Raw genomic sequence first — 12,806 nt, 5'->3', positions numbered from 1 at the left:
CTTGGGAAATCTTATTGTATCCAAATCCGGCTTTAAACTTCTCCACAACAGTATTACGGACCTGCCTGGTGTGTTCCTTGGTCTTCATAATGCTCTCTGCACTTTCAACAGAACCCTGAGACTATCACAGAGCAGGTACATTTATTCAGAGACTTTATTACACACAGGTGGATTCTATTTATCACCATGAGTCATTTATGACAACATTGGATCATTCAGAGTTCCTCGCTGAACTTCTGGAGTGAGTTTGCTGCACTGAAAGTATAAGGGCCGAATAATTTTGCACGCACCACTTTTCAGTTTTTTATTTGCTAAAAAAGTTTAAAATATCCAATAGATTTCGTTCCACTTCATAATTGTGTCCCACTTGTTGGTGATTTTTCACAAAAAAATTTATATCTTTATGTTTGAAGCCTGAAATGTGGCAAAAGGTTGAAAAGTTGAAGGGGGCCGAATACTTTCGCAAGGCACTGTAGGTGCCATACTGCCAGTTAATCCTCACATGTCTGGCCTGAACTATCGCTCACTCAGTGACCCACTTCTCTATGTTACATTACTACTGGTAAACTTGGAGTTCTTTGAATCTACTTTATGCTGGTAGACCTATACTGCAATATAAGAAATGGACGCCCTTTTTACATTTTTTTTTTTTTTTACAGTCCTATGCGTTTGACTTACCTGCTGATGCAAACTTACTACACAATAACCGCACAAGCCCACTATATGGACATGTAGGATGTGTAGCTTGTTACTTTTGATTATACTGGACTCAGTATAATCATTTGTCCAATTTTTGATAGCAGCACCATTCTCTCCATAGCTGGTTCATGCATGTGTGTGTATATATTGTTGGGTGCACCAGGATGTTACCACCATCATGTTGACACAACATTTTTAGTGGATGTATTTTACACTTGTAACTTTAATAAAGCTATTTTTAAATCTGATACTCTGTGGCTGATCCTCCCAATTGCTATCTTTGGGGAATCCCCATCATGTTTATAAAAAAGGGGGGAGAGGGGGTTAGGGACTTTATATGAGACAATGAGTGGGTAGGTTCATCTGCCTCTGTCCCCGTTAGGTTAGAACAAAAAGAGGACGTTTGTTGGGACTTTATATGAAGCACAGCTAAAAGTATTGAATTAGCAATCAGGTTAATGGATATGAAACAATTTATACATAGAATAACAAAGTAACATATTAACCGCTTCAGCCCCGGAAGATTTTACCCCCTTCCTGACCAGAGCACTTTTTGCGATTTGGCACTGCGACGCTTTAACTGACAATTGTGTGGTCGTGCATCGTTGCACCCAAACAAAATTGACGTCCTTTTTTTCCCACAAATAGAGCTTTCTTTTTGGTGGTATTTGATCACCTCTGCGGTTTTTATTTTTTGCGCTATAAACAAAAGAGCGACAATTTTGAAAAAACTAATTTGTTTTACTTTTTGCTGTAATAAATATCCCCCAAAAATGTATATAAAAATTTTTTTTTCCCTCAGTTTAGACCGATATCGCAATATGCGAATATTGATTGGTTTGTGCAAAAGTTATAGCATCTACAAAATAGGGGATCATTTTATGGTATTTTTATTATAATTTTTTTTTTTACTAGTAATGGCAGTGATCTGCGATATCAGGACTGTGACATTATGGCGGACATGTCGGACAATTTTGACACATTTTTGGGACCATTGCCATTTATACAGCGATCAGTGCTATAAAAATGCTTTGATTACTGTAAAAATGTCACTGGCAGGGAAGGGGTTAACAAAAGGGGCGATCAAGGGGTTAACTGTGTTCCCTAGTGTGTGTTCTAACTGAAGGGGGGAGGGGACGGTGTAGGGGAGATGACAGATCGCTGTTCATGCTCTGTATGAACAGACGATCAGTCACTTCTCCACGCAGAGAACCGGAAACTGTACATACAGTTTCAACTGTGCACAACTGTACACAACCAGAAATTGTACACACACAGATCCCAGTTCTCCATGTGCCTGGAGCAATCGTGGGAGCCCGCCGGTGATCACGACCACTGGGCACTCGCATCGGCTCAGTGGGCGAGCAGGGGGCGTGTGCACGTCCCTAGTGGCCACAGGGCAAAGTGACGTTACATAACCACGTTTCGCCCAGCTGTGCCATTCTGCCACAGTACAACTGAGGGGGCTGGTCGACAAGTGGTTAAGCAAGAATAATATCTGCACAATTTATTGTCCATAATGACAACATAATTCACAGTATAACAGTAGTAATTTCATAAAACTTCATTGTAATTCATCATCAACATAATTGAGTTAATGGTGGCAATAAAATCCATAATTATCAATCTCAGAATCACATGATTGCGATGGTGTAGCATAAGGCTGGGGCTCTACGCATTTCGTGGAGATATCCAATCATCAGGAGCAGTAGCAATATGTATCGATCTATATTGAAAAAAATATATTGAAAAAACACATGTTTAGGTGTGAATCAGGCCTAAAGGGCCATAGTGGTGCTCATCTTCATTCCTTCCGTTTCATACATAGAAGTCGGTTGCCATTTTTTACATAGAAATTACAAATGTAATCCATAATAATTACATTCTATTGAAGACCACTAGACAGTTATATTGTATAAGTTATAATTCCTGCACTGTGTGCATAGACTTTTTCTTAACCCTCAGATATGAATGGTATTTAAAAAAAAAAAAAAAAGAAAGATTGACAGTGTTCCAGTTATCTAATGTGCTTTTCTGAAGGTATTATTTAATTCATCTAGTGATCAATTCACCACTTTCATTTTCCTGGAATCCATTATTTGTGAATTCGATTTCTCAGGGCTTAGCTCTTCTGCTTTATAAATCTTCATGTACCAATAAGAACAGAACCCTGGATTATGGCTTGTCGTTTTTCTTATGCCTGGGAATAAAAGTTTTATACATGATAGGAATAAAGCCAAGCTCTGTGTAAAATATAAAATTCTATTTCTGCTAAAGAAAGGCCAGCAATGCTTTAATTTTATCATTTCTGTTCGTTACACTAGTCATTGTCTGCCAGCTATTCCACACCCTATTCTTTCAAATTAGGTCTCGCTGTCGGTCTTGATTGAGTTGTTACAAAAGTCCTTAGAGTGGCTATTTCAGGAGTAAGACCCCCTCTCACACTGGGGTGGTATGGGCAATAGCGGTAAAGCACTGCTAGTTTTAGCGGCCCTTTACCACTGTTATAGCAGCGCTTTTAACCTCTGCTAGTGGCCGAAGAAAGGGTTAACCGTGCCGCTGACAAAGCACTTTGGCAGCGGTGCCCATTCCTTTTAATGGGCAAGGGCGGTGGAGGAGCAGTGTATACAGTGCTCTTAAACCGCTCCAAAGATGCTGCTTGCTGGACTTTTTCTAATGTCCTCTAAGCGCACCGCTCCAGTATAAAAGCACTTGGCTTTCACACTGGGGCTGCAGGGGAGGCATTTTAGGTGCTTTACAGTCGCTATTCTTAGCGCTAAAACACCTGAGAAGCTCCCCAGTGTGAAAGGTATCTTAAACTTTCCTGAAAGGCGATATTTTACTCTTCAAAGCGACTGTCGCTAAAAGTTAAATTCAAATGCCACAGCACCCTGAAAGGAAGAAAGTATCTACTTCTCCAGTTACCTGTGCTTCTGAATACCACTTTAGGATTGATTCACATCTATGCATGTTGCTTTTGAGCGTTTCTGAAGTGCTTTTTGCTGTGCTTTCTGCGTTTTTGTAACTGCGATTTGCATTTTTTTTCATTCACTGTATATAGCTGGTTGCCAAGGAGCAGTTTGGGAAGCCGGCCGCCACGTCCTTAACAACCGATAAGTCATTAGCTGTCAGCGGTCTTCCCTGTTGACAGCTGAATGTAAAACAATAAATAAAAAATTGCAGGCTAAAAAAAATTCACAAAAATACGGCATCCATAGGTCCTCCACAAAGACCAGGGGTCTGGTATGGATTTGAAGGGGACACCGCATGCCAAAATAAATAAAATGGCATGGGGGGCCCCCCAAAATCCATACCAGGCCCTTATCCGAGCGCCCCCTCCCTCCTCCTGAACCCTAACCAGGCCACATGCCCTCAACAGGGTTGGTGGGCCCCCCATCCCAAAGCACCTTGTTGATGGGGACAATGGCCTCTTCCCGACAACCCTGGCCAGTGGTTGTTGGGGTCTGCAGGCAGGGGACTTATCGGAATCTGATAGCCCCCTTTAACAAGGGAACCCCGAGATCCCGGCCCCCCTTTCCCCTAAAGCAGTGAAATGTAAAAATAAACAAGAGCTGGTTTTTGACAAGTTCTTTATTTAAAAATAGCTCTGAGCCATCTTCTCCCCGAGCCGTTTTCTTCTTTTGCTGTCTTCTCCCACGTCGCATTCTTCTTCTTCGCCGCTGCTCTTGTCCTGAGGCTGTCTTCCTCCGTTGTGATGTCCCCCACTGTCTGACATCTCTTATATAGCCATGGGGCATGGCCATCAGATGAGGTCACCCGGAGAGCCCTCCCTTGTGATGTCACAAGGGGTGGGCTCTCAGTGTGACATCATTGGATGGCCATGGAATTGGATCGTCATTGGATGGAAGAAGACAGCGGCGAGGAAGAAGACAGCTTGGGGAGAAGACAGCGTGGGGAGAAGACAGCGTGGGGAGAAGACAGCGTGGGGAGAAGACAGCGTGGGGAGAAGACAGCGTGGGGAGAAGACAGCGTGGGGAGAAAACAGCTCAGAGCTATTTTTTTAATAAAGGACTTGTCAAAAAATTTCTGTTTTTTTTTTTCATTTCACTGCACCGATACCCATTCACATGGGGTGGACGGGATCTGGCGTTCCCCTGCCTCAAAGCACTCACCCCCACCCCTGTGTTGAGGGCATTCAGCCTGATATGGTTCAGGGGGAGGGGCATTCGCTTGTTCTCTCCCTTTCCTGACCTACCAGGCTGCATGCTCAGATAATGGTCTGGTATGGATTTTGGGGGGGGGGGGGCACGCCATTTTTTTTTTTTACATTTGGTATGGGGGTGTCCCCACCAAATCCATACCAGTCTGGTATGGTCTTGAGGGGGACGCCACACTTTTTCGTGGATTTTTTTACATTCAGCTGTAGCGGGGACAGCCAAAGACTCATTGATTATTAAGGATGCGGCGTCCGGCTTCCTGGCCCGCTATTTAGCAACCAGCTATATACAGTGAATGTAAAAAACAAACAAAAAACAAACAAACACGCAAATAGCAAATCCCAGCAAAATCGCAGTAATGGCATTTTGGATACGTGTTCATTGAAAGAAATCCAGAGAAATCATCCCCCAAAGTCTCTACAAAATCCAACACTTCCAACAATGTAGATAGCTTGGTTCCTCTTTATATTCAGTGGTTTCTTCCACCAATCTCCACATCAATACAGGACCACAGTGCTGGTTAAAGAACGACGGGAGAAACCACTGAGTGCAGCAGGGAGCAAGACATTGACCCTTTCAGTATTGTGGATTTTTGCAGAAACTTCAGGGGACTATTTCTCTTCATTGGAGTGGCATTGAGTAGTGCAAGCATTAGGAGAGGTTAATAGTTTTTTTTTTTCTTTGCATGGAGCTTTGGTATTGAAATTTTAAATTTTAGTGACAGAGCTGCTTTAGCAGCTCCTACAGTTTTCATTTTATGGACCAGACCATTTTTTAAATTTCAGATACAGACCTATTAATTCAGAAAATGTTTGTTGTTGCTTATAATATAGAAATTATATCTATAGTTTTTAATCCATATATTTTTGGGGGTAACAAGACTATTTTTGGAGGTATTTTTGTCTAATTACATTTTTATATTTTAGAAGTAACTTTCAGAAGTAACTTGACAAAATACAAATTATTTTTTAAAATGTCCCGTAGATCATGACACCATTGTTTCGAGTACAAAGTGTGGCAAAGTCATTTACAAATAAAATATTTTTTTTTTGTTTTAGATCCTGTAATCATTACAGGATTATAGAACAAAACAAACAAAACAACAAAAGATTGACTGTGCTATAGGCAAATGACACAGTATAACTACGTGATCAATGCACCTTTTGTGCAGGTAGGAAGGTTTAGAAGGCCTTTAAGCTTGCCTGTGAAATTCTACTTCTGTAGGTTCAAGATACAAATAAGATAAATGTTTCGCTCCTTTTGACAACTTAGCCTCACATGCTAAAACATACTTGGATTTTTTTAAATGTATAATTTAACAAACATGCCTGAGTCCTTCTGGCAAATGAAGGGATTTTTGTACAAACCACAAAGTGCTTTTCATCAGTAGTTTATTGGGGAACACAGAAGTCCACTGCATGGCATATACCAGTGGTGTCCTGCATCCCCCATTGAACTGCTGAGTTATTATATATACACTTCTGCTGCATAAACAGTTACATTTTTGTTTCTCTACTGCACCTGTGGGTGTTAACTTTGATAAGCATTGTGGTACAGCCCCTACCAGAATCTGGTGACACCCTTGAATTCCTGGGAGAAAAAAGAACTCCCCTAACATTCGGGACTTTTAGGGCTCAGAGGAATGTACAAACAACAAAAAAGTAATCAAGAAGTATTTATTGGTATCAAAAGTTATTAAAAAATTACATAAATACAATACATAGAAAGAGTGAATCATTGGAAGCCACAGGCAAAAAGTAAATCCACTCAGTGGTGGTACTGGAGATTGATACAAAAAAACCATAACCAACAGGTTTCAGAGTCCTTAGAGCTCCTTCTTTAGGGAAGGTTTTAACATTCTTGACAAATACAATCTATAAAACAGAACACATATTAGAGCATTCATTACTAATCATTAGTAACATAAGAACAGAAAGGGAAAAGGGGTAAGGAGGGAGAAAGGAGCAAGACAGCAGCTACTCACGGTGGCTGAGCAGAAAACGGAAAATTTATTATCAAATATTTACCATAATTTTCCTTTTCTGATGGACTTCATGGCAGCCTACCTGTGGTTAGCCCCACCTCCTCTCCGATGCTATAGGACCCCACTTCCATAAATTTGAGCTCACCATGAGAGACTGCGTTCCATAATTAGCCAACTCTTGACCAATGGGTGGGACCTCTGTCTGCCATGGAGTCCATCAGGAAAGGAAAATGATGGTAAGTATTTGATAATACATTTTCTGTTTTCCTGACAGAGTCCATGGCAGCCTACATGTGGGAAATAACTAGCAAGTCCATACGGGTGGGTATGCTGATCAAAGAAAATAAAATTTAACCCGTCAACCGGCAGGATTTTTAATACCAAAGTTCACAGAAAATAGAGAAGCAGGTTCTATGCAGTAATGTGACAAAGGTATTAATCTAGGCCCATGAGGAAGCTTTGCAGATGATGTCTGGATCCACATGCCGGGCTGCTGCCCACGAAGCTGCCATACCCCAGGTGGAATGTGCTGTCACCGCTTCTGGAGGAGCCAAGCCCTTAGCCTTATAAGCCTGCTGAATGCACTGCTAGCATCAATCATTACCATGACCCATGAGACATGGGGCAGTGGAGTGACAGGTGAGCAGATTTCTAGGCCCATGACAGCAGCTCCGATCGCAACAGATGCCTATCCTGGAGTAGGAAACCAGACTTCCCACCCGTGGCTAGATCAGCGAGCCAAGGGAGCAACCATGAGGCCTACCTAGCCGTGACTGAGGATAGCATAGTCAACAGGCGGATAAGATCAATTAAAGCTTCCCCCAGGAAGGCTGTTGCCAGCTTCAATTCCTGAACTGCTGAGCCCCTGGCCAGTTCTTCTGAGATGCCTCTAAGTACAGAGTCCACATTCTCTGTCCAGGCTTCCATAGCCTTGGACATGGCTGTGAGGACCAAGGCAGGTTTGCAAGCCATACCAGCTATCCCATAAATCAGGGGTGTCCAAACTACGGCCCTCCAGCTGTTGCAGAACTACACATCCCATGAGGCATTGTAAAACTCTGACATTCAAAGACATGACTAGGCATGATGGGGATTGTAGTTCCTGAACAACTGGAGGGCCGTAGTTTGGACACCCCTGCCATAAATTCTCTTGAGATCCTGGTCTATTCTGCTCTCAAGCCTGTCCTTGAAGGAAACAGCATCCTCTAAAGGAAGCGTGGCTTGTTTAGCCAGTCGCATCAGTGCCGCATCTATGAGGGGAGCGTTTTCCAGATGTTTCACTTCCTCTGCCTTGAAGGGGTATAATCTGGAATTTTTACTTGACATAGAAGTCTTTTTATCTACCTTGCTTCATTCCCCATCAATGATGTCCTTCAATTCAGAAAGGGGCATAAAACTGGGACACTCCTTTCCTAGGTGTTTAAAGAACTTCCTCTGCTTAGCCGGAGGAGTGGAAGGATTGTCCCACTTAAGAGCCTCTTTGACCGCCTTAATTAGGGGGGAAACCAGGGTGAAGTCAATTCAATTCGCTGTCTGAAGAGCCGGGAGAGGCATTGTAAGGCTGGAATGGGCCCAGATCCTCCTGGGCCTCGTCGGCCAGATAGAGTGGTGGACTGGTTCCACATGCAGGTTGTACCCCCACTCCTTTAGGGATTGCTGTACACGCTTAACAAGAGACTCCCTCTGGGACTCATGTCCTACATCCCCAGCAGGCTTTGCGATCAAAGCGGCTGTCATGGCGGTGGGTGTCAAATCTGGACCTAGATGAGGAAGGATGACGTTGCGACCTGGCAAGGTCCTTGTTTTGGACAATAAACTGGTAATCCAACCTGCAAGGGCTAAAAAGGAGAAGGTCAGAAAACACATCACATTAGGAAATATGTCCATACCAATTTGGACCTGGTCCCCCCCACTCCAAGTACCTAGAGCAAGAAGGCTGGCCACATGGGGGCAGTGACTTGTCCATGAAAAGCCTGGCGGACGATTAAGTGATGATCCTGCAGCCTTGTAGGAACACGCACATGTCCTGGGAGAAGGAAAACAAATAGCATGCAGCTTGCACTTTAGGAACCATCTCCGCCCCCTCACCCTGCACCATAACGCCAGGCCGGAGCTAACCTCAACCTGGGAACCTGGTGCATGGAGGAGGTGTCGCAAGGTGCCCACAGTGATCCCCAGTAGGGCAGGGGCTCAAAGTGATTTAAATATCCCCCCGTAATGACGTCACCGCCATATTAGCGTGCCTGCCAGGACCCCGGCCATATCGCGCATGCGTAAAAACCAAGCATGGCCAGCCGATGGTAAAAACAATATATGTGCTGAATCCAACCAGGTAAAACGTGTGTGCAGAGAAGGGTAAAAGGTCCTCTTGGCTAATGGACGCACCACGTGGGGTGCATGAGGATAACCTGGTATGGATTGGGATTGAAGAAGCGGGAAGGTAAGTTACGTACAGTACCTTGCGAAAGTATTCGGCCCCCTTGAACTTTTCAACCTTTTGCCACATTTCAGGCTTCAAACAAAGATATAAAATTTTAATTTTTTGTGAAGAATCACCAACAAGTGGGACACAATTGTGAAGTGGAACGAAATCTATTGGATATTTTAAACTTTTTTAGCAAATAAAAAACTGAAAAGTGGTGCGTGCAAAATTATTCGGCCCTTATACTTTCAGTGCAGCAAACTCACTCCAGAAGTTCAGCGAGAATTTCTGAATGATCCAATGTTGTCCTAAATGACTGATGGTGATAAATAGAATCCACCTGTGTGTAATCAAGTCTCTGTATAAATGCACCTGCTCTGTGATAGTCTCAGGGTTCTGTTGAAAGCGCAGAGAGCATCATGAAGACCAAGAAACACACCAGGCAGGTCCGTAATACTGTTGTGGAGAAGTTTAAAGCCGGATTTGGATACAAAAAGATTTCCCAAGCTTTAAACATCCCAAGGAGCACTGTGCAAGTGATCATTTTGAAAGGGAAGGAATATTAGACCACTGCAAATCTACCAAGACCTGGCCGTCCCTCTAAACTTTCAGCTCAGACAAGGAGAAGACTGAACAGAGATGCAGCCAAGAGGCCCATGATCACTCTGGATGAACTGCAGAGAACTACAGCTGAGGTGGGAGAGTCTGTCCATAGGACAACAATCAGTCGTACACTGCACAAATCTGGCCTTTATGGAAGAGTGGCAAGAAGAAAGCCATTTCTCAAAGATATCCATAAAAAGTCTCGTCTAAAGTTTGCCACAAGCCACCTGGGAGACACACCAAACATGTGGAAGGTGCTCTGGTCAGATGAAACCAAAATCGAACTTTTTGCCCACAATGCAAAACGATATGTTTGGCGTAAAAGCAACACAGCTCATCACCCTCAACACACCATCCCCACTGTCAAACATGGTGACAATGTAAGGGCGCAGGGAGACCCACCTTCTGGACAGCAGTGAGCGGGTTGCCGCTTGTAACTTCTGGAGTTTGTCCTGCGGAAGGAACACCCTGGTCAGAGCGGAATCCAGAGTCAGACCCAGATAATCCAATTTATGAACTGGAATCAGCGCAGAGTTTTGGTAATTTATCAGCCACTCAAAATCTGCCAGAGTCTGAATAGCGATCCTCACATCGCCCTTCAGGGTCGCTGGTGTCTCTCTTCGCAGCAGAAGGTCGTCCTTGTACCCCAAAACCTCAATTTCTCGCTGGTGCAGCAGCGCCAAAACCTGGGCCAACACTTTGGTGAAGACCCGAGGTGCAGAGGCGAGACCAAAGTAATGCCGTGAAATGATAGTGCTCCTCTCCCACAGCAAAGCTGAGAAACTGCTAGTGTCGTGCACAAATCGGAATGTGCAGGTAGGCATCCTTGCTGTCGATGAAGACAAGAAAGTCCCCCTGATGAAGAGATGCCACCAGAAAAAGAATGGACTCCATTCTGAACTTCAGCACCCTCACAAAGCGGTTCAGGACCTTGAGGTCCAGAATCAGATATACCATACACCCTTTTTGGGGGATCGTGAACAAGTTTGAATAAAAGCCCTGGAAACGTTCTGACACCGGAAACAATCACCCCTTAGGCTGGGTTCCCACTGCTGCGGCTACGAGAACCGGATGTGATTCGCACCGCACTGCAGTGCAAATCACATCTGATCTCTGTGTGATGCGAGTTCAGCAATACAGATAGTATGGCTGAATTCGCATCGCACCCGCCCCAAACTCGCACAGGACCCTTTTTTTGGTCCGCAGCAGAATCGGATCGCATGGGTGTTCACACCATGCGATCCGATTCCTGTCCGAGTTTGCAGCTCGCACTGCGATATGCGAACTGATCTGGGGGTGTCATTAACATATCACCGACACTCCCAGCAGTTCGCATAGGGCAGTGTGAACTGCCGCCGGGAGACATGCGATGCGGGAACCCGCCGCAGATTTGCTGCGTTCCCGCATCGCTGCAATGTGAACCCAGCCTTAAAGCAACAGGCCTTGTACCGCGCCCCGAAGGGCTAACAAGCGGTCCAGAGACAGACACAAATTGGATGGAAAAAATATGCTTGGGGGGCAACTCCAACTTGTAACCAGACACAATCACTTTGTGGACCCACATGTCATTTATTAGAGAAGTCCATGGGCCCAGAAACCAGCAAAGACGTCCCCCCACTGCAGGTGAAGGCGCCTCTTCATGCGAAAGGAGCCTTATCTTGGTGTCTGGATAAACTCACTCAGTTTGCCCGACCAGGGTCGCTTGGAGCCTCCCGAGGGGGGCTTGAAGGACTTTGAGCCTTTGTCAGTGGACCCTGAGGGACAAAAAAAACTTCCTGTATGCTGAGAAGGAAGGACCACAGTTGCTACTTGGCTCCTTCCCCTTCTTTGACTGTGGAAGAAAAAGTACTCTTCCCCCTGTGACATTCTTAACCCCTTCAGATCCACGCTATAGCCGAATGACGGCTACAATGCAGATCCACTTTGGCGGGCGGGCGGCCGTCAGACAGTCTCCCCTTTGCACACTTCCCCCGCGCAGCACGCACTGCGATTACCGAGCCATTGGGACTCGGGTAATCACAGATTGGAATAAGGGGTCGATCCTGGCCCCCTACCACATGATCAGCTGTTAGCCAATGACAGCTGATCATGTGATATAAACAGAAGATCGGTAATCGTTTTTTTTTCTTCTCATGCTCACGCTGTGTGAGGAGAAAAAAAAGCCGATCATCGGTTTCTGTTGAAGGGACATTAGTCCAGAATCGGTGCCCACCAGTACCACATGCCAATGCCCACAGTGCCATGAATCAGTGCTCACAGTGCAACAAATCTGTGCCCACCAGTACATAAAAGTGCCAGCAATCAATGCCACCTACCAATGCCCAGTGGTGCCAATCAGTGCCACCTATCAGAGTCACCGATCAGTGCCCATCACGGCCACCTATTAGTGCCCATCAGTGCCACCTCTCAGTGCCCAATGTCACCTATCAGTGCCCACCGGCACCACCTCATCAATGCAGCCCATTGGTGCCCATCAGTGTAGCCTCATCAGCGTACATCAATGAAGGAGAAAATGACCTGTTTGCAAAATGTATTAACAAAATATAAAAAAAACTTTGTATTTTTTTTTTTATATTGTCTTTTTTTAATTTTTGAACAAAAAACCCAGGAGGTAATCAAATACCACCAAAAGAAAGCTATTTGTGGGGTGAAAAAAAAAATGATAAAAATGTAATTTGGGTACAGTGTTGTATGACCGTGCCATTGTCAAAGAGTGACGGCACTAAAAGCTGAAAATTGGTCTGGACAAGAGGGGGGGTTTAGTTGCCCAGTAAGCAAGTGGTTAAGGATATAATCCAGTGGCCTCAAACGATCGCCTTAAAAAGGCAGATCAGTTAGGGCTTTTTTTAGAGGCATGGCTCGCAGTCCATCATTTCAGCCAAAATAACCGCCGCAGCACTACCGCTGAAACAGACAGCTT

This window comes from Lithobates pipiens, unplaced genomic scaffold (genome assembly GCF_037356315.1).
Source record: "Lithobates pipiens isolate NorthernLeopardFrog02 unplaced genomic scaffold, aLitPip1_a1.2 Scaffold_3, whole genome shotgun sequence".
In the NCBI taxonomy this organism is placed as follows: domain Eukaryota; kingdom Metazoa; phylum Chordata; class Amphibia; order Anura; family Ranidae; genus Lithobates; species Lithobates pipiens.
This window is presented reverse-complemented; position numbering follows the sequence as displayed.